Source organism: Orbicella faveolata, unplaced genomic scaffold (assembly GCF_042242905.1).
Source record: "Orbicella faveolata isolate gen_17 unplaced genomic scaffold, um_ofav_v1 contig_34, whole genome shotgun sequence".
In the NCBI taxonomy this organism is placed as follows: Eukaryota; Metazoa; Cnidaria; class Anthozoa; order Scleractinia; family Merulinidae; genus Orbicella; species Orbicella faveolata.
The window spans coordinates 8044391-8066547 of NW_028301563.1; the positions used below are offsets into that span (position 1 = coordinate 8044391).

General features: G+C 38.2%; 1 pseudogene; it reads left to right on the top strand.

Annotated features, from left to right (window-relative positions):
- Nucleotides 1–4909: 4909 nt before the first annotated feature.
- On the top strand, nucleotides 4910–22157 carry LOC149104546 (uncharacterized; annotated as a pseudogene).

Consider the following 22157-nt stretch of genomic DNA (forward strand, 5'->3'; position numbering starts at 1 on the left):
ACCTCAATTGCTTCTCAAGGAGCAAATGACTCACTTGTCCGCCCCTCAAATCCAACTATGCGCAAGATATTGTGTTCAAAAGGATGTTTCTAATCCCTGCACTGAAAAAATCATCTTGTCTACTTCTTTAGAGGGGTGGTTGATTCGCGCGAAACAGAAATGATGTAAATTCGGCTGAAACAGTGTGCACCGAGCAAGTGAATATTTTCGCCTTGTCCTTGCTGTCTCGCGGAGTTTATCAGTGGACAGCAATAAAGCGTTGCTGCTACCTAAACGCGATTAAATTAGGCATGTCTCTCTTCGTTTTCCTCTCCAATACCGGAACGCGTATAAAGCGAGGTGTGTTCTCGGCTTTGGAAGTGTCACCGGGTAAAACATTTTGGTTCCAAACTGCTTCGTGTCATTCGAATTATACCTTTTTCCGCTTCATAGGAATTACTAAAAACTATTTAACATTGTTTGGGATCAAGAACTAGCAAAACAGAGCTTTGCGAGAAGGTTTATATGGTTAACCGTTCAATTAAGATAGGAAGGGTAGACGTGTAGTTAACTTAGTCTCCGGCAAATGGATGATCATATTTCAAGTGTCAAACTCTACTATTTTGCCACCAAATTGCTTCCATCCTGTATTTCAAATGATGTGAAGTAAGAAATTTGTGTACCTTCTGCCAATTGGGAAGATCAGCGAAGGTTAGGTTGCAAAACGCTGACTTTCAAATAGTTAACCGTTGTTGGTTATTCGTGCGCGTTAATTAAATGCATGGAACCCGGAAGTTGTTGTGTCGCGTGTAATCGTGACATATCTGAACACTGTACACGGGTAAGCTTCGATCAACTTATTTAACACTATTCCGTGAAACAACACAAAGATCTGCTACTTCGCGAATTAATAATCCTGGAAAATGTCCTAAATAATAGACAAGAGCTCTAAATCCCATTTTACTTGAAGCAGATCGCAAATTTCGTTCTATTACAGGCGGTTACGAGTTATATTCCACGAATATCTGCACCGAGGCTTAATCCAGATTGACGTAGAAAAGTTCTGTCCAATTTACAGAGACAAAGTGTACGTCATTGACCCGAAATCAAAACTCTAAAATATTGTGACGCCATGACAATCGTTGGCGTTACCTTTACTAGAAAATTCTTCGCATATCTCTTTCAGACAATCCCGGACAAACGTAGTTGGGACAGCTGAGCTGGATCACGTATTCCCCATCCTCCCTAATCAATGTTGACAAATGTCGCGTTTTTCTCAACAAAAAGGGACAAAATCACCTGATTATCAACATTGTAAGTGGTGGGAAGGGAGAACTTGCTTCGTGTCCCAACTTTTTTGTCTGGGATTGTAGACTGGTTACGAGTCATGCATACAAAGTCATGCAATGGATTCCATGGCCCACTGCTCTTGCAACGCCCTCTGGTCTGAAAAGCTTTACATGGGAAGTGCTGAACCATTTTGAACGACATCAAAGAATCCCAGACATATCATATCCCAGACAAACGTAGTTTACGTTGGGACAGCTGAGCTGGATCACGTATTCCCCATCCCCCCTGATCAATGTTGGCAAATGTCGCGTTTTTCTCAATCAAAAGGGACAAAATCACCTGATTATCAACATCGTAAGTGGTGGGAAGGGAGAACTTGCCTCGTGTCCCAACTTTTTTGTCCGGGATTGTACACTGGTTACTAGTCATGCATACAAAGTCATGCAATGTATTCCATGACCCACTACTCTTGCAACGCCCTCTGATCTGAAAAGCTTTACATGGGAAGTGCTGCACCATTTTGAACGACATCAAACAAACCCTGCACAGTCCTTACCTGAAGCCTTGACCTGACCACTTGATAGGGATATGCTGCAGTGGCAGCAAACATTTTTGATAATGAAGCCACCATAAAATAATCTGTAGAGTTCCAGGAAAAACAGGAATAGTTGAGTCAGATTTTTCAGGTTTTAAATACATTATTTCAGCCTCTAAGTGAACAGATTTACATGTAAATACTATTCTCTAAAACATATCATATTCACAGCTTCTAGTGTCACGAACCTAGATGTATGTGCTAAGTTAACTTTTGAGTTGACAGTTAAGGGTTATTTTTTAAATCCATTACAGGCCACTTATTAGCACTTATTCTAAACAAAAAGTCTTGGTGTCTTTCGTTTTCTTTCTTTCTTTCTTTTTTTTTTTTTTCTTCTTTTTTTTTGTCAAGTTAATTCAGTTTTACCCTCATTACATGTTACTAGACGCTCTAAGAGCATTTACTCGGTGACGATGTTTTTTCACTGTATACCAAATTAAAACGACAACACCGTATCAATCGGATGGGCCGTAATCTTTTTTCTCAGGGTTAGCAAATTTAAGATTTGGAAAGAAATGTAAGCTTATCTTCAGCACTCGTATTTTGTGTTGTGTGGCGGCCGTAATAAAATTTAAGTACGCGGTCAACTGGTGCGAGGTCTGAAACCAAGAATTTAGGAAAATAAGGGAAATTCTGGTACCTCGCAGAGCCACTCCCGGTCAATCACTGATGTAGTTATAATTTTACATTAACAAGACTGTAAAATGTAATTTTTAACTTCGACTCCATTGAGAGATTCTCTTCTTGCTGTCTACGTTGTCACCGGTTTTCAAATTGCGAGAAAGGTTCCCAGGCTTTTTTCTTTTGTTCGTTTTTGTTTGTTTGTTTGTTCTTCGGGAGGGGGGGGGGGGGGTAGTTCTTTTTGCTCTTTGAATCGTGTGCTCGTTTTGTAACCAGTGTAATATATCTTTTTAAAATCCATAAATTATCAGACTGAAAACCGTAATAAAACAAATCAAGAACTGCAATGGTGGAAAAAAGCCCTTGGGATATTGATGTAATTCAACGTGCTTGTCTGTGTTTCTCTTTTATATTTTTCACTGAAGTTTGAAAAAGCACTGCAATTCTTTTAAAGAGGCGTGGCTATTCTCTCCTCCATGCTAAATACAATGTTAAAACTCAGGCGAAATTACACATTGTAGGTAGGGTGGGGGGAGAGGCTAAGCAGGTGAAGTTGTTCTCGCTCGCGTGCAAAAGCGCCAAGAGCGCAAATTTGTCTCAAGACTTTTGTCCATGATTGCAGGTGAAAACTAAATTACTTGAATCCTCTTCGTTCTATGGGGGTGTCTGATAAAGGGTTTATAGTGGTAGAACGTTTACAGTGATGTGGTTCATCTTAGAACCAGGCATTTGGTAAATGGCTGACTGACTGTACCGGTTCACACATACATTAAACGCCCCAACTCGCACCCTTGACATGGTGACGGCCACACTCCGGGCAACGGCATCAACCTGTCGGGTAAAGTACATAGCTAATAACTGTCCGCTTCACCACGTGGTATATAGGGCCGCAACTTCTTCTCTCCACCTCAATCTGTCCCTAGCCCTGTGCTCTGTTTCTCTCAAAACCCTTTCGCGAATTCTTCTTTAATAAAAACACAAACTATTTTAAGAATGACGAAGTCAAACTGTGAATATAAAGACTGGTGGCATAATGATCACAATTTCTTCTATATTGACAACGTGTGGTTTAGCTAAACTACGTCTACTTGACAATCTGTATCTTCCGTTTTCTTCGCCTCCTGGAGACTTAAAGATATTTTCGGGAACAAAAGGGCAAGGTCATCATGTTAAATAGAAAAAGGAACAATTTTGGATTATTTTAAGGGAGCAAATACTGTCTGGGAATTATCAACAGACACCTGATGTCAAGGAGCAAAATTGCAAAAGTTTTGTGACATTATGAAAAAGTGTAAGCTCTGACTAGAAGATCTTGCGTCGTAAACCTTATTGATTTTGAGCACCTTTAACTCCCAATATTCTATAACTCCTCTGGGTATCAAACATCGAAAATTTATCATTTAAAATGAAATATATTCAGGTACAACACGCCGGATGAAAAAGGGAAATCATTAACGATACCAACTTGATAAGACATCCAGTTCACGAAAATAACATTCAAACTGTTCTCATGCACTGCATAATTAATTAGCTCATTACAAAACATGCTGTTATTCCATAACATTTCCCCGTTTTCGCCCGTGCTGGTGGCGTCGGTAATGGTTTGCGCCATTTGGAGTTTATATTTGGTCTCTCCGCTTGAAGCGTAGTCTTTTCGCCCTGTACTCCACAAAGACAGCCGTCTTTTGCGACCCGCCTACCTCCCCTGGTGGCGGTTGACCAAGCTCCTATTTGCTCATATCCTCGTTGCATGCCTATTGCCTCATCAGTCGCGGACTCTTCCCATAACTTAATCTTATGCGATGAGGTAATGAGTATGCAGTGAGGATATGGTACTAACGAGAGCATACCAATCAAGAGGTTTGATGCGATGAGAAGAAATAGCGAGAATCTGAAGACTGCGTCATCGTGCGCGTAGTTATTTGTGATAACTAAAACCGGAATTTTTGAAGTTTATTTTCTTCTTTGATCCAAGGTTTAACTGCAGAAAATCCCTTTTAATATCGTTAGAAGACAGCGAATTAGCTTACCTATGTCTTTTATTTCGAATAAAGAAAAAGTTTATTTTCACATAGCTATCCTTTAGACATATTCAGCCAACCTTGGTAAACAAATTAATTAAAGAAACGTATTCTCTTTCCTCATTAGAAATGCGCAACTGGAACAGAAGACTTAACGTGCTGAGGTCTGCTGAGTCATCCGTCACGCGATAAATTGACATGAATTGCTTACGTCTGACATTTTAACTGTGAGCCATATCATGTCATCTTTCATTAGTCGCTGTTAGCTTTTGTTGGAGCTTAATTCGACCAGACATCACTGGTGCTTATTCAATACTATATTGACCTGTATCTGAGAGTTATTAAGTGGAAACATCCGTCGCAGGTTAAGAATGAGTGTTTCTCTGCTTTTCGTTCTCGTGTCATGGATTTCAGTAATCCTTTTCCAACTCGGGCGCAGGGTGAGTGGAAATTTTCCTCTTTACCTGCATTCTATGGTATAGATAGTATCTTAACTTAAGTTTTCTTCAGTTTGGCTAAAGATGTCTGTTAAAGGATTCTTGATAATTTGGGAAATGGATCTATAATTGAAGGTTTGTCACTAATGATAACTAATTCGTTCGAAGAAGCATCACATTCTTTCAATTTTGTCTTACGGAGAGCCAAAACCATAGTATAAGCTGATAATGTTACGATAATATGTCCAGTTTTGACAATTTAGTGAAATGTAATAAGCAAGCGTATTTACTTCTGTTCGTGATCAAGGGTTAGTTTGAAATCTTTGTTTGAATTGTGAACCAATACGGTCGGTTATGAGCCCCGATTACCGTAGTAGATTTTGAAGCGATGCGATAGAATGCTACACGCATTTGTACTCGTAACCGAATTCATTTAAAAAAAAAAAAAATGTATTATTTGTCAGCATATAAAACGAGGAAGTGCAGCGAATCTTAAACCAGCAGCTCTGCCTCTAAAATAGGAAAAAATTAAAATGACAGCAGTTTAAAAAAAGGCTGTGTTTACTTGATTAAAGGTTGATGCTGAGTATTTTCCTCTTCATTGGAAAATGTGTCCAACAGTTAACTGGAGGTGCCTACTGTAAATCCTTGGTCAATAACTCGATACTTTTAAATCCTATAAACAACTTTGAATTTGGATTAATTTAATTATCAAATTATCAAATTGCTTCAATTTTCTTATCTCGTGATGTGAACATAATTTTACTTTGTATTATTAGAAAAGTTGGTTTCTTAGCACAAGAAGTATAATCTTCCCTGCATATTTTTATCCTGTAAATGAAATTGTATGTTAGAGGAAGGTGCTACCGTTTGTTTAAAACCACCCGCAATGCAGACCAATTTGCGCAGGCAGCCGAAAGCTGTTCTATTATTTATTTGTTCGGTTTTTGTGCACTCACCTGTGGAAGGCTTACCTATATAATCCGATAGAAATACAGAACTCCAACAAAAGCTGCTGACATAATACTGGGGAGATTTTTTTGATAATCGAAATATACTAATGATTTTTCCCTCCTTTTTGCCGATTTTTTCCCTTCGAAAAGGAATATAAAACATTGAATAATAAATTATCTTAAATTCAAGATCGCGCAGCGGGTTATAGTCACCTGTTGTCGTGTCTCGTATACAGTAACAATTTCAATTCCATGGCAATCTATTTTCGGTCTTGTTGCGGGAAAGTTCTTTTATCATGATGTTTACCCACCGCTAACGTCGACCAAACAGAAGCTAATAATTCGAGGGAACGGTTCCTTCTTTTTCTATAGGGGAAAATACGCGAACTCATGAACGAATTGTTATTTTTAGACTAAACTTGAAAAACTAATAGGCACCTCTTTTCTTATCAGAATATTAATATGCTGTCTGCATAGACAGGTGGCAAGGACAACATGGTTATTATATTGATGTAACACCAGAATCTTGCAAGGACAATTACTAAGGAATTTATGATGATTAGTAACGAGAATCTACGTTTGATCTCGGGGAAGGAAGATTTAAAAACATGCCACCCCTCGCACTTTAAAAGCTTGATTTTAAGTTTGAGACCTTTTTACGTTGTCCGCTAATTATGTATGGTTACCACTAAATTATGACTTCGAGGTGCCCAGTGTTCACAATACTTGTAGTTTGCAATTTCATTTAAATACAAACTAAACGATTTAAGCATTGGTGTCGAATGTTTTAAAGAGAAGGAATTCACCAGACGTTGGGGTAACAACTGTTAAACAAATTGCACCAAAATTATTTACATATTGAAAACTTCTGTGCCACTGTTTTAAATATCTTCTCAAAATTACACTTTAATAAGCATTGAAAGTCGCAACTTTTGGCAAAGTTTTAAAAGAATCTGTTCATAGGGTTGAGAGCCAACGCAACGTTCTGAAAATTTAAAGTGGCTCTAAACCCTACATACATTTTTTTTTAAACTTTGCCAAAAGTTACGTCTTATGGTGCTTATTAAAATTTGATCATATAAAAGAGTTTCACCATGCCATTTTTAAATTATGAGACCCTAAGGCTGTAATTAAGGGTGCTTTTAGCAGGTCATACAGTTGCTTTGGTACCTATTGTGTCACGAAAACGCTAACAACGTGTTCACCAAATATTGGACAGTTTTTTGATGCCATGGTTGTAGCATTAAGCGATGAATAGTGGTCATAACGACCCATCAAAATCTAAGTGCTGGAAACTGTTTTAAGTCACCTTTCTAAAAAAAAGGACTGTGAAATACGTAAAATTATTCTACTACAAGGCTTTTGTCCACTTGAAACTAAAATGTTTCGATTTTCTATCGGATTTCGTCGTAAATTATTCTTAAAAGAACGCTTAAATACATCATGCAGTTATCTTGGATCATCTTTACAAGACTTAGCAAGCAGGAAAGAAAAATGCGACTACACTCTTGGCTCCTTCTTCAGGAAGTTATTTCATATTTGGTATCAGAACAATAACAAAGCGGTTAGAAACTATAGTTTCACCGATTTGTTTTTACAAAGGTCTGGCGAAAAATTAATATCGTGCGTGGAGAGTAAATCGAAATAAAGATATATTGCATGTTTATTTGAGATACTATGTACATAAGCCCACTTCACCCATTCCTCAGTTAGTCTGTTCTTTTCAAAATGTTTGCGAATTGATTTTTGGTTCGGAATTTAAAAGCCTGTTCCAAATTTTCTTTTGTGTATTATAAGCTCTTAAGATAAACATGTTTATATTTTTTCAGATGAAGGGCGTGAGCTGTTCTTTCCAGCCTACTATTTCTATGCTGAGAAACGTTTAGTGAACCGCTGCATAAAAACAGTGATTGTCAATGACTTGGATGAGTGTGAATACCGTTGTTACCAGGATGCAAACTGTGTCGGTCTTAATATCAAGAACAAAGATCATGACAGTGGAACACATGAATCTGAGCTGAATAACTCCACTCACTTGGAGCATGACAGGGATCTGAAGGACAACCAGCTTTACCACTATCGTGGCGCCGAACTAAGTGACTATATACCATTAACTTTTATTAAAGTTTGATCCTACGTTTCATGGTCAGATATCGACGAGTGTGCAGCAGGGACCCAAAACTGTGATGAAGATAAACATCTTAAGTGCAGTATTACCGAAGGATCATTCACTTGTCGTTGTGCTGATGGATACGTGGAAAAAGGCAATGGAATGGAATGTGAAGGTGACAAATTTAGCATTTAAAATTAACTATGAGAATTCTCTCGCGCATATTGGTCTAAAGCCACAGACTACAAAAAAACAGAACGTAAGACAACTTTTAAATAACTTGAGAAACTATCGCGAATCTCAGTTCCCGTAAACATGCACCGGATACTTGTGAAACATCAAATGACGCATTTAGTTCCAAATTTTCGACGCATTCGCGTCAGCTCAGAGAAGATAAAAGTGATATTACCATATTGCTTTCGCACGGTTTGCAATAATTTTCCTTCTACTGGACTAGTGAATTGTACATATATAGTAAGGCGTACTTTCTTTTATTGCCCATGGCCTTTCTTTCGGTTAAAACATTAATTCATTCGTTTCCCAGGAATGGTCAGTTGGTTTATTTATCTACACATTACCATTATACATTAACTGTTACTTAACACAAAACATGTGAAACCAGATTATACTGTATTACCCGGAATTGATCTTTTCGGAAAACAGAGACAAACCACTTGATGTTTGGGCGCAAGAGACACGAGTGGATAGACGGAGAAGATTGACCGCTCGAGCAATATCAGAAGGCAAATCGATCTCCTAAAATATGCTACTCTGAATGGGGTAACCACCTAACTTAACCGAGGTGGTTTGTTCGTCTCTATGACCCCTAGAGCTATGTCAGCTAGGGTCCTGCACTCCTGTTAGGATCACCCATGTCGAACAGCCCGAGGGGTAAACATTAGATGAAGAGTAATTCCTCGGTCTTCCAGGTTGGGGGTTTGGCGCAGGGTTAACGGCCTTGCATCGTGGAACGATGCAGCTCCAAACTGGCCGGCGGTGTCGCCCTTGGGCTGTAATGACGCCCTGAACTAAAGAGGGCAAAATGACTAGAGGCCGTTTGATTCAATGATAGCCCCCAAGCATCGGACTTACATCTTGTGTTAGAACGTGAGAACTATGGCAAAAAAGGAAGGGCAGCAGAAGTGGCCAAGTAGCTGGGATAATATAGAATAGAAGTGCCAGAGACAAAGGAGAGTAAGTCGAAATGGATGGTTTCAGAAACACTGCAAAGTAGAGAAATAGTGATGTACCTGGGAGACGAGAGGAGGTGCCACGAGAAAATACTATAGTGAGCACAACAGCAAAGAGAGCCAATAACCACTGATCAGCAAGAGGATTTTTTACGAGTCGAGTTCACACAAAACGCAAAGAGTTGACGATGGTACAAGTATATACGCCAACCAATGACTGGACGAACGAGAAAGAGCTAAAAGATTGCATTTCAACTTAGTTTCAGTAAGCTTCGGGGCAATGTGACCACAGACACGACAGAAGACACGACAAAAATGTTGTGATGGACGATCTGAGTGCAAAGATAATAATAATATAGAATAATATTGGTGGAAGAACATAATAAAATTTGAAGACGTACAGAGATGCTCCAAAGCAGAGCAAGCGATTGGTAGGGGACAAAATAGTTAAAATCAGAGAAAGAAAAGAGACTTGATTTATTGACCATTCCATTAAACTTGCAGATCTTGCAGATGCTAGCTCAAATCACGTACTTTTCGATTTACTGGAAATATTTAAGAAAGCATCCGGCTTAACGATAAATTTACCAAAACTGAAAGTACGTGCATGTGGATTGGGTCCTCCAGGAATAACAAAAAAAAAGTATTTGGTATTAAATGGCCAAGAGAGTCAATCAACGCCCTTGGAGTCTTGTATACTTATGATCAAAAGTTGCTTCGTGAAAATAACTTCACCGAAAATTTAGACAAGATAACGAAGCTAACTGATGTCTGGTCCTCTAGCGGGCTATCTATTTATAGCAAAGTTGTCATAATTAAAACTTTATTTATCCTTAAGTTTGTCTATGTAGCTTCGTTACTTAATGCCAATCCCGAATGACGTGGTCATTGAATTGAATCGATTACTATATAAATTTTTATGGAATGGCACGGACAAAGTTACTAGATTATATATATAAAAAAAAAAATATTGAGTTTTAGAAGTGTGGTTTGAGAATGATAGACCTGGGATGTATGATAGCAAGTACCTGCGTCTGGCCTGGTTAAAAAGGATATTCAGCGAAAATGTACGTGGAAAAATTATTTGCGACATCTTTTGGTTAAATCAGGAGAACTTTTCCTTTTCAACTGCAGCTTTGACATCAATTCAATTCATCAATTCTCTGTTTTATTCCGAACTTTTAAAGTGGTGGTCAGAGTTTCGTGAAAACTTTGCGTCAACGAAGGATTGGTGTAACATTATATGGAACAACAAAGAAATTCGTATCAACAGTTCCCAAATCTTCTACAAAAACTTCTTTGATTACGGTATATATAGTACTGATAAGTGATTTGCTGTTTAATTTAAATAGCACTGAATTGTTTAACAAAAAAAAAGTTCTTACCTGGGCCGGCCTTAGTCATGCTGCACTCCGTGAGTTTAAAAATAATATGATTCCAGCAATAATTTCATCCACTTTAGTTATTAATAATAAAGCTTTGATATCACAAAGTAGAAATCAAAACATTGTTATTCACTGTTAATAAATGAAAAGGCACAATTTCTTAGTGCCTTAAACAAGCTGCAAGACGAATTTCATTTCTTCATTAATTCTTTACAGAAATTTTTTTTATATGATTCCACATAAAGTCGCACTTGAGCCTTATGTTACGGCTTTTCAATACAAGGTGCTTAATTCTATCCTTTATACCAAGACTAAACTCTACAAAATTCGCTTCAGTACTCATAATAAATGCACCTTTTGCCAATCAGATTTAGAATCATTCCATTACCTTTTGTATAGTTGTCCTCACTCGAAAACTTTCTGGAATGAATTTCCATCATGTTGGTTTTCCATTACAAAGGAGAGAATCAGTCTTAATAAAAAGATATAATTGCAGATATTTTAACAAGATTATGTCACTTACTTAACTATCTTCTCATTATTGCAAAACTCCTCTTATAGGATTGCAAAAGAGATCAAAAACCCTTCCAAATATTAAGGCGTTTGGATTTATAGCTCAAATAAAATATGCAACAAAATTCTATATTGCGCGTAATAGCAAAAAAAAAAAATTGACATTTTAAGAGAAAAATGGGCAGCAATTCAAATATGAGAGAGGATGGGGGGGCGGGGGAGGGGTTGGGGATTAAGGTTATATGTTACGTGATTCTGTACTTCAGAATTCAAGTTATTCATCAGCTTTCTTTTCTTTTTCTTTCTTTCTTTCTTTTTTTTTTTTCACATCTAATGAATACCCCTTGTAACAGTTATATGTTTTTGCTTTGATTTTGATTAGTTTTGATTTTTGTAACTAGTTTAAGTATTACTTTTTTTTATGTAGATATTGTAATAAAGTTTGTAATATATGTCTTGTAGCATTTAGGTAATAACAAAAAAAATAACCAAGAATGCGTTAGAAACGATCGTACTGGCAGAGGATATATAATTGCATTGTTGTGATTATATGCTGACTGCGTTGAAGACTGAATTTACCTTATCCCGCGCACGCATTGTGCGCGTAAAAGTAGCCTATCTAGTTAAGTAACTCAACGTAATGGTTACCGTTCATCTCTGTTTTTGCCGCTCTTTTTGTGACCGTTATACATCTAAAGGAACAGGAGACCAGTTAAGCAATTAAATTATCCAGTCGGATATTCATCTAAAGAAAACAAGTCTGCAGTATGGAAAATCTCTGTAAAAAAAAAAAAAAAAAATGCTAAAAAAATATCGTTATGATCTATCTATTTCAATTAGCATGGTTATTACAGGCATAAGGCGAGTTCAATCCCGCTATTTTGTTTTATCTTATTTCATTTTTTTTTTTTACCCTAATATGATAGTAACAAGCAACCGTTCATAAATATATTTTCTTTTAGTTGATCTCTGCCATGGGTACCACACTTTTAATGCTACCGAAAGAAACCTGGCTAATGCGGACAAGTCTCATTTCCCGGACTGCGGAACTTTTCAGGGAAACTGGTATCGTTTCCTAGGAGCTGCAGGAGTAAGACTGCCAACTCAATGTCCACCAATAAAAGATGAGCCATATCCAGTATGGTTGAATGTTGAGAGCAACAGATTGCCACACAAAGGAGAAGGCGTAAAAGAAGGCATCCCTGTCTGCCTTCCTTTGAAGGGTTCTGATTGTTGCGAAAACCATTTCCAAATAAGCGTCAAGAATTGTTCCTCCTACTTGGTGTATAGGTTGATGCAATAAAGTGTCCGTACCGCTACTATGGCACTAACTAAAACCAAGCAACTACGACTTCCTTTTTTTTTTTTTTTTCTTAAATGCAACCGTTTCGAGGAAGCTTTTTCACCCTTAAGGGAAGCAATGAAAGTGTATAGGCAACAATGCCGAAAGATACCATGGGTAGAAGTGGTTACTTATGTTTGTTCGCACAAGCTCACAGTGATTTTAATTTTCAGCGAGAAGGAAGGATAAATTACAGATACATTATGTTTCCTTTTATCAGGCTGAAACACTGTGAAGCGTTGGCCAACAATCACTGACAGTAATTTATCTCGCCATTGTCGTGTACTGCACAGGCCTTCAAATGATTCCCAAATTTTACCTCAAGCGTCGCCATAAAAGATGAAATTCATGGGGACTCGGGAATTTGGACAGTGGTTTTAAATTATATAATGCATTTTGCTTTACTTAATAATACAGATACAGCAGTTACTATAGGTAACGAAACAAAATATACATTATTTAACCAATTTGAATTCAAATTTGCCACTTTAAAAATTATGGTTTAGATAGGTTTTTCCTCGAAGGTCTTTATCGGGACACCTGCGATGTATTCTAACACAGGATTCTCACTATATTTTCAAATTTGGGTTCAACTGAGAACTCTCGAGTCAATTGACTAGATTTCTTGGGTAGCTTTCGGCACAGATGTTGTGATGATTGACAGCAAAAGATATGCACGAGCAACGTGTAAAGGCGACAGCTTTACACTTACGGTATGCAAATAAATATGCTAAGGACACTACGGTAATTTACGCGCTTGCAAAACATCTGAGGAAAAATATACCTAAACCACAATTTTTAAAAATTGGATCATTTGCAGACTGCACAGTACGTTTTTGTGCTTTTGTAGGACAACAATTCTCGAGACAGCTCGTTAATGTAGAGATAACTTAGGGTAATGGTGGAGTGGGGTGGGTGGATGCCACCCCTCCCTTAAGTTTTGAAAAGACGATTCACTCTAAAGGGCTGAAACTTTTAGCAGCTGTTTATTAAGTAAGTAAGAACTGTATAGAAGTCTCAACTCATTCATCATCATTCATCCTCCGGGAGGCGCGGTGGCCTCATGGTTAGTGCGCTCGGCCCCGGATCGAGCGGTCTGGGTTCTAGCCCTGGCTGGGGACACTGTGTTGTGTTCTTGAGCAAGACACTTTACTCTCACAGTGCCTCTCTCCGCTCAGGAGTATAAATGGGTACCGGCGAATTGTTGGGGAAACCTAACAAATTGCGGGGAGAGTGATCTGCAATGGAGTAGCATCCCATCCAGGGGGAGTAGAAATGCTCCTAGCCGCTTCATGCTACAGAAACTGGGATAAAATCCAGCAGCTATGAGCCATCGGTTCCAAGGCCTCACGACATTTTCATTCATCCTCCACGGAAATTTTGATAGGTCAATTGTGTCTCCATCATTTTTGGCGTTGCCATGGCTTGTCGATCGAGTCAAAGATTACGTTCATTTACTTTTCCATTGCCTTAAATACTCAATTTTTAGGGCTGTGTTTTACGGTAAAATAAAGCATCGATGACTTAATTATCTCCATCAGAAAATACCAAAAAAGTAATGAATTATCCTAATTATTTGGTCAGTATTTATTTGAAAAAGTTCATTTTGTCATGCTTAGATTTATGCAATAATCTATTATCAAACTCAGACTGATATAACTTGAGTTATTACATTAGTGTCATTTCTGGTTTTGTTGAGTTGTATAATTTTGCAATAAGTACTGTGAGAATTTTTGAACATGCAAATAAAGCTGCTTGTTTTTGGTACAAGTGTGCATTATAATCGAATCAGACACAATCGGCCCGCGAGCAAACTTGCCCTTTCCATTTCTCCTTAGCAATAATAATAATAATAATAATAATAATAATGATAATAATAATGATAATAATAATAATAATAATAATAATAATAATAAGAAGAAGAAGAAGAAGAAGAAGAAGACGAAGAAGAAGAAGAAGAAGAAGTAATGGTAATATGACTGGGTGGAGTTCAATTCGGTCGGTTATCATAAGAGTGATGACAAAATCGGACGACCGCGCAGAAGAAGTCCTATTTGTTTATCACGAGTATGATTACCGATCGAATTGGACGACACGAAGTCTTATTACCAATTAATCATAAAAATTACAATTTGCGAGAAAAGAAGAATAGCCAAGTTATGAGAGAAAGGGAAAATTTGCATTAAAATACCTACAAAGGAGATCTAAACATTCTAAGGCCACCGCGCCGCCTACCGGCAATTAGGCGCCAAAAACACCAAAGCGCACGCACGCACGCACGTAACTTTAACTTTGAAAGTGATTGGATGATTTAAACTACAACTTTGAATGTGATTGGCTTATTGAACTGTCCGATAACAACTTGGCAAGTGAATTAGTGGAAAATAGGAGTTTTTTAAACCAATCAAAATCGAGGAAATTGTAATTTTTATGATTATAATAATAAAACTATTGATTCACGCTTTTAGCTGTGTGTTACCGAGGTTTGATGCACTTGGAAAATTTGAAGACTGAACCATTAGGGGGTGCCTCCCTCTGATCTCGACCAAAGTGTCTCAATAGGTACCGGCGAATTTAATGTGTAACCTTCATCGATCTCAAAAAAGCCGTTGATTTTATCGACCACACTCTCCTAGTACGGAAGCTTCATAAACTGGTGTGACACGAGTAGTCTCAGATGGTTTGAATCATATCTCTGGACCAAAGCCAAAAATGCAGCATAAATGGCCATTTGTCTGTTGTTGCCCGAGTTTCTTGTGGAGTCCCGCAGGGTAGCAATCTCGGGCCACTCCTATTCTTAGTTTACATTTATGATCTGCCTATTTGCCTCAGTTCAGCCCCTGCGAGGATGTTCGTTGACGACACAAATGTAACCTACCTACGCTGCCAATACAATAGCTGACTTTGAAATTGTCGTTAAACTCAGAGCTAATAAATCTTAATTGCTGGTTTGTAAGTAATAGGCTAAGCCTTGACGTTACTGAGACTTATATTTATGGTGATTGGGTAAAATCAACGAATGCAGGCTCTTCCGAATAACCAAATTACTATTGAGATCGACGGTAAATCGATCGAAAAAGTTAAGGATGCGAAATCACAGGGTTTCCATGGTAATTGACGAACCTTGTTCAAGGGCAAGACATATGAACGAAATGAGCAAGAACATTACAGGAAAGACAAGAAACCGTTTAAAAATGTATTTTCTTTCAGTTGATCCCTGGCATGGGTACCAGACTCTAGACGATCTCGACAGGAACCAAATGTAGATTTCAGGGACTGCGAAAGTTTTACGGAAAACTGGTATCGTTTCCAAGGAGCTGCAGGAACAAGAATGCCAACCAAGTGTCCACCAAAAGGAAATTCACAATTTCCAGTATGGTTGAATGTTGAGAGCAACAGATTGCCATACAAAGGAGAAGGCGTAAAAACAGACATCAAGGTCTGCTTTCCTGATTGTTGCCGAATTGATAGACATTTCGAAATCAGTGTCAAGAATTTTTCCTCTTACTTGATCTATAAGTTGGGGCAAATGACTACACTTTGTTTTTTTCCCAAGAGGGCACGGTGACCAATCCTGCAATCTGATTGGTTCTTAGCGCGATCCAATAAACCAGGACACTCAAGCATATGCCAGTTTCCGTAGCATGGAGTGACTTGGAGTATTTCTACTTCTCCCCGCTCCCCTCCTAGATGGATTAGTCCATCGTCGGGTTACCCCCTGCATTAAATTCGTCGGTACTCATTTAGACACCTTGGTCGAGATCAGATAGACGAATTGTACTACGAATTGTACTAATATAACACGGGAGTGATCGAAATCAAATTTCTCCTAAGGCAATGTAATGGGTACATCAATTAGAGACAGGTGACGAGAAAAGAAAAATGCCTGAGACAAAGGATATTCTTTTGAAGTAATACCAAAATCTCAAAACCAGCATATTAAGGACGTTGACTACGTTTGTTAGTGCGCACACGTTCTGCGCATTACGCAAGGCATGCTTTAAGCAGCACGAGCGCGTTGGGTTGACATTGACGTAATCAACTACGCTACCAAGTAAAAGACAAAAATAAAAGCAAGATTTTTCTACTGTCGCCAAATCAAGTTTAATGAACTTGTACTTCAACCAGGAACACCAGAATAGCAGCACATCCCTAACTACTTACTATTAACGTCTTCCAGCTGAAAAACTAGCTGTTATCTGTCAAAAAATTGTGCTGAAATTCAACTGTAAACATAAACGTGCAAATGGCGTAGTGCGCGCGCAAAACAAGTGCGAGATACGCAAATGGTTTACTTACTGGGTAGGTGACAGGAAAAAATGCAATGAGTACCGTAAAAGTTTTCAAAAAAGATGAATAACTTTCAAAAGCGCGTGGCTACCCCTACATTTTTCTTATGAAATGGAAGTGGCAAGCCTATTCAACTCGTGATTAGTTTCTGGTTGTAAGCAAAAGGTATTTAAACTGTATTTTAGCTGAACCAGAGGAAGGCTGCCAGAGGTCCTAACAGCGCTCTTGCAACGATTTTGTTGATAAAAACATACCAAACAGTGGTTTTTATATTACCATTTACCATGCAGTTTTAAGATCTTTATAAATGGGTTTGCTTTTCTAAGGAAATCTGTAAAGAAATATCATTTCCTTCTTCTTTAAGAGAAATGCTGATGTCAGCATTTTGTTGAGATTCAAGGCTAATTATCTTGAAAAAGTGCGTGTTGCAAAGATCTACCTTTTTTCGCGTGGTCCTAACCTGACACAAACATCTTTATATTTAGTAGGCACCATCCTTAAAACGGTATGTGTTCTAACCAGTTAAGGTTACAGTATACCTTCGGGTCGGCAATTTTCTTCAAATTTGGATTTTTGAGTCAAAATAGTGGTCGAAGAATAATCTCTAATTTCTGAAAAAAAAATTGAAAAAGGCTAAATATTGGCGGAGAAATGGCGGTTTTACGTTTTCACCGGAAGTAAAAGTTTACCTCTTGATTGACAGCCCTATGGCGCGTATGCAATCAACCGAGACGATTTTCGCGGGAATTACTTATATGGATGTCACGAATTGACTGCTCAGTTGATCAGCATTGTTGTTCTGACTACCTAGCATTTTTGGTTTTAGGCGTGTCTCTATTATGTTATAAGTAAACATAGACCACGTTTAAACCATGGACCAGTTCGAAAAAGCGAAAACAGCGAAGAACGAATGAAAATACATCAACGAGTGAAGAAGCGAAAGTTCGTCACGCGGATGAAGCTATAGTTATTGTATAAGGCGGGCAAATATTCGTGGTAAGAGAAAAGAAAGGTTCTGTAAAAATTTCGGAACTTGACAGCAATAACAGGGATGCTGACAGAGACTCTCCTGATGAGTCCGATATCGACGAATCGTCGGACTCATTGAGACCATTTGAAATATTATCCATGCACAGTTGCCCACATACAGTTGCTCTCCGCGCTTTCTTGTGTTTGTTTCCTTCGCTCAGCCACTCTAGCGTTCGTATCCGTTTTCAGTCTTCCCCATTTTGCCAGACCAGCTTCAAGAAAAACTGAGCTACAGAAAAATTATCTATCTCTCTGCCTTCGGTTCCTTGAGCGCATTGCGAAACACAAGAGTTTTTTAGAGATTCGCGCGTAAATTTCACCAGGAGGTTAACGGAAGTAAACTTTCCCTGCCCTGATTGGCTTAGTTATCTGAGAACCCAGTTGAAGGCGTTTGTGGGCGGAGTTTGTTTGCGAAGCAGAAAAATTTTCTTAGCGCTGTTTTCTCGAATAAATTTTTTCACTTGAAGCAGACACTTTAAAGAATTATAACTCAAAGGGAATTTGTTCGATTGCTCTTAAATTTGGACAGTGACTAGTTTAACTTATAAACTACAAAAGCGTGTCTGGGAATTGTTAATTTCGAAATACTTTTCCTTCGAGAGCGATTTTTGTACGATCACTCCACATTTTTTTAATCCTATTTCGAAAATGTTCTGTAACTTTTTACTGCAATTGAATATGTCAAAACGCAGACACGTTTTTTAAGCGCTTTGGGCCCTGAAACCGAGGAAAAAATTAAATTGGCGAAAAACGAAATTCGCTTTGACTTGTAGCTTTCGAAAGGTGATTCGGGCGCTCGCATTTAGTGGTCGTGAAAAATTCGACAATTCATTTTCTTTCAAAATTCTTGGTATAGTTTGATAGCCAGCTCCATAAGCTTTAATTTGATATAGGGGTTTAGGTATCTACAGCTTAAACTACACGCGCTACATCGCTTGCGCGCGAGACACCCCTGAAGGTATACTGTAACCTTAAGAGAATTTCAATTATTTAAACCTTGGGCTTTGCAAAACGATCACAATGGCCTTCTATTTTATGCAATTTAGGCATTTTCAATTCCCTCTTCTCTCCCACCAGCTGCGTCTTGATAACCTTGTCTCTTAAAACGTTTATTTTAAGCTTCCCGTCTTTTAATTAACCCTGTCGTCTCCAGCCATCCAGGAGCCTGTTTTACAAAATCCTAATCGAAACAAAGCGAACCTCATTAACAATACATAACAAAACGGAGGCTTGAAATGAACTTCTCAGCAAGATGTGGCATGCTTGTCAAAACAACAGCTTTATTGGCTCAAACTTCAGTGGACTGCAGTAAGACTCGTCCGTCCTGTCGTCGTTTTGAGTTTTCTCGTGGACTCTGTTTTAAACCGACACTTCAGTTAATTCGTGGAGCTATCCACGCGAGCTAATATTTATCATTGATGTACTAGTCGGAGGTTTATCTCTCGCGACAAGACTATCAATGTAATTTTCAACATGGACTACAGTACTCTTATTGTCTTCCTGTTGTGTAAACTGACGGCAGAAGTGAATTGCGAAGGTGAGTAGGCTGTTTTTTGGTTGGTTTGTTCCTTTCGCCTTTACATTTATGTGATACTTATGAGAAAAGTCTAATTTATCTTTAAAATAACAATGTTGTCAGGCAGAAAAGCTTCAAATAGCAAATCAAGCACAAGGTGACCGTGTGCTTTTCATCACGTCAAAAAACTTCAGTAATACTTTTGTTTGAATCAAAAGGAACGGTTTGTTCCGACTGTGTAATTATTATTACTTAAAATTCCATTTCCAAGTTCTGCAGATATCCTCGAGAATCAAGAAATGCCGTTGTTTGGGTATTTGGAGAAAAGAAAATTTCGAAATTTATTTCAGTGATATCATAATCACCTGTATTGCATCTTGTCTGTAAAGGTACCCGCTGTTTAAAATAATTCCTTGGAAGTCATTAGCGAATCAATTTCTGAAATTTATAGTACTCTATTAAATATAATACATCTTTGATGGGAAATTCTTTCTAAAATTCGTTGCTGTTAATGTAATGGAATAAATAGCTCCTTGAGATAAGGAACCCATCTTGTTATCAATAGTGACGTAATTATTTTCCGGTCTTCCGTTAGCAAACTGCGTGTGGCAAGGGCAAGTGAATCGCTCCGCTAGAATGATAAATGTGTACTTTTCTTTCTTACGACACCAAATATCAGTTTCAATTCTATTCAGCCTCTAATTGCTACATTTAAACTTTTGTATCGAAGAAAATAGAGAGAATGGTCGCAACTTCTAGCCGAGCTACATTCTGTTTTCAAAATGTATCCCCTCTAGTACGAATCCCAGGGGAAACGAAAAATAGTTTGAGACAGCGAGAGTTCGAAATAGCAGATAGTAAATGAGCGAGGGACAAATCCAAGGAAAATTGTTTCGAGTTTGGAATAACAGAGAATTCGAAATAACCCAGTTCGAATCAGCCTGGTCCAACTGTACTTAATAAACTTGAGATATGTGCTGGTTAATTTCAAACTACCAAAGTAAAACGTTTCAATTTCGTTTAGAAAATAGCTCATATAAAATAAACGGGCTGTTTGGTTTAAAATCGTGTTTCTATTGAACAATTTTTCTCAATAGAGAGTGAGTAGCGTAATGTCATTCGTGATAGAGCACTAGCAGATTTAAACTGAAACTCGATAGAACTGGCACAGAAATAGCAGGAGCTGTTGACGTAATGATGATCCGAGCAAAGAGAATTTACCTTTGGATGATCAAAGTAAACAAGTTGTTTTCTTTTTTTTTTTTTTTTCCTTTGTCGCGGAATTTGCTAAAAATAACAGAAAAATATCCCTCATGTTTCTATCGATTTTAGTGTAGAAACACGAGTCGACTCACGTTCCCAGAACATTTCTCTTTCTCCAAACTTACATTCGTGTTTCTATAACTTGATAGAAACACGGAACATGTTGTCAAATTCTATTAAAGAAACAAACCGTACATATTATAATTATTCGTGTCTGCCTGAAATTAATTATTGATACTGAATATTTATCATTAGAAAGTGTAAATTCGTCATTCAAGCGAACATTAGTAAAATTTCCAGTTCTTTGACGCAAATACCCCAGCCGGAGCCAATATGAGCCCGGTTGCCGGGCTGGCCCGTTAGCGGGATAGATTTTGTCTTGTGTTCATATAGGGAATTTCATCCCAGTTACTGAGATGAAAGAAATACCCGCAGGAATCCGGCGCACCTTAAGACTCTGAGAACGAGTGTCAGCGCGAAATTCAAATCGGTAAACAAACAGGGCGCCACCTACAGTTGTATTGTTCGTACCTTCGCGTTGTCAGCTATCCGGTTGCTATGTTGCTACAGCTGAATGGCTTTCTTCTGCTGTGAAAAATACGGCAGGCAAGGCTCAATGTAAGCGAAGTAAGCGAAGTTGTTGGCACAAACCTTGTCGAACTGATTTGTGGTGGCAAAACATCTGGATCGGAGCAGAACCTGAAGACGATGTTGGAAGAAAACTTTCGAATGTCGAGGGCTTGTTTTGTGAACTTAGTATCGGAGCTAAGGCCTTACATTTCACCAAAGTCACCTTATCACAGGGCACTGCGTGCGGAAAAAAAAGGTGGCAGTTTCATTGTATTTTTTAAAAGATACCGGATCTCTGAGAACGATTAATAGTTTTGAAATAGCACTCAACACTGCATTAGCTGCTGTAAGTGAGGTTTGTCAGGCTATTCCAAACTATCTTGGCCCAAAATATCTCCATCTTCCAGAGAATGAAGAAAGCATGAGGGAGAATAGTAGCAGTTTTAAGCAAAATTTGGAATGACACAAGCTTTTAGTTGCATTGATGGGACTCATCTTCCAATTGAATGCCCATCAGAGAACTCACAAGATTTTTTCTGCTACAAACAATTCTTTTCATTAAGTGTAGAGGCTGTGTGTGACTACAAAGGTTCCATTATAGATGTTGAATAAATGCAGGTGGCCAGGAAGTGTGCATGATAAAAAAGTTTTTGCCAATTCAAGTCCTCTATCTATGCCAAACTAAGAAGCAGCAAATTGCCAAGTGCATTCCAAACTCTAGTTAAGGGAAGTGTTAAAATACCGAATTATCTCATTGGTGATCCAGCATACCTAGTGATTCCTTTCCGCATGAAAGAGTACGACGCATGTAACAGCAACTCGAAACAAGTCATATTTAACATGCTGCGTTCCGCTAAAAACCAAATCGAATGTGCTTTTGGGCGACTCGAGGCAAGATGGTCCATTCTCACTACAAAAGTGGACTCCAAGCTTGAGGTTCTCCCAACAATTATTTATGTATGTTTTGTATTGCACAATTATTGTGAGAAACATAATGTAAACATCGATGAGGATTTAGTCATGACTCAAATTGAACTTATGAAGGAGAATTAA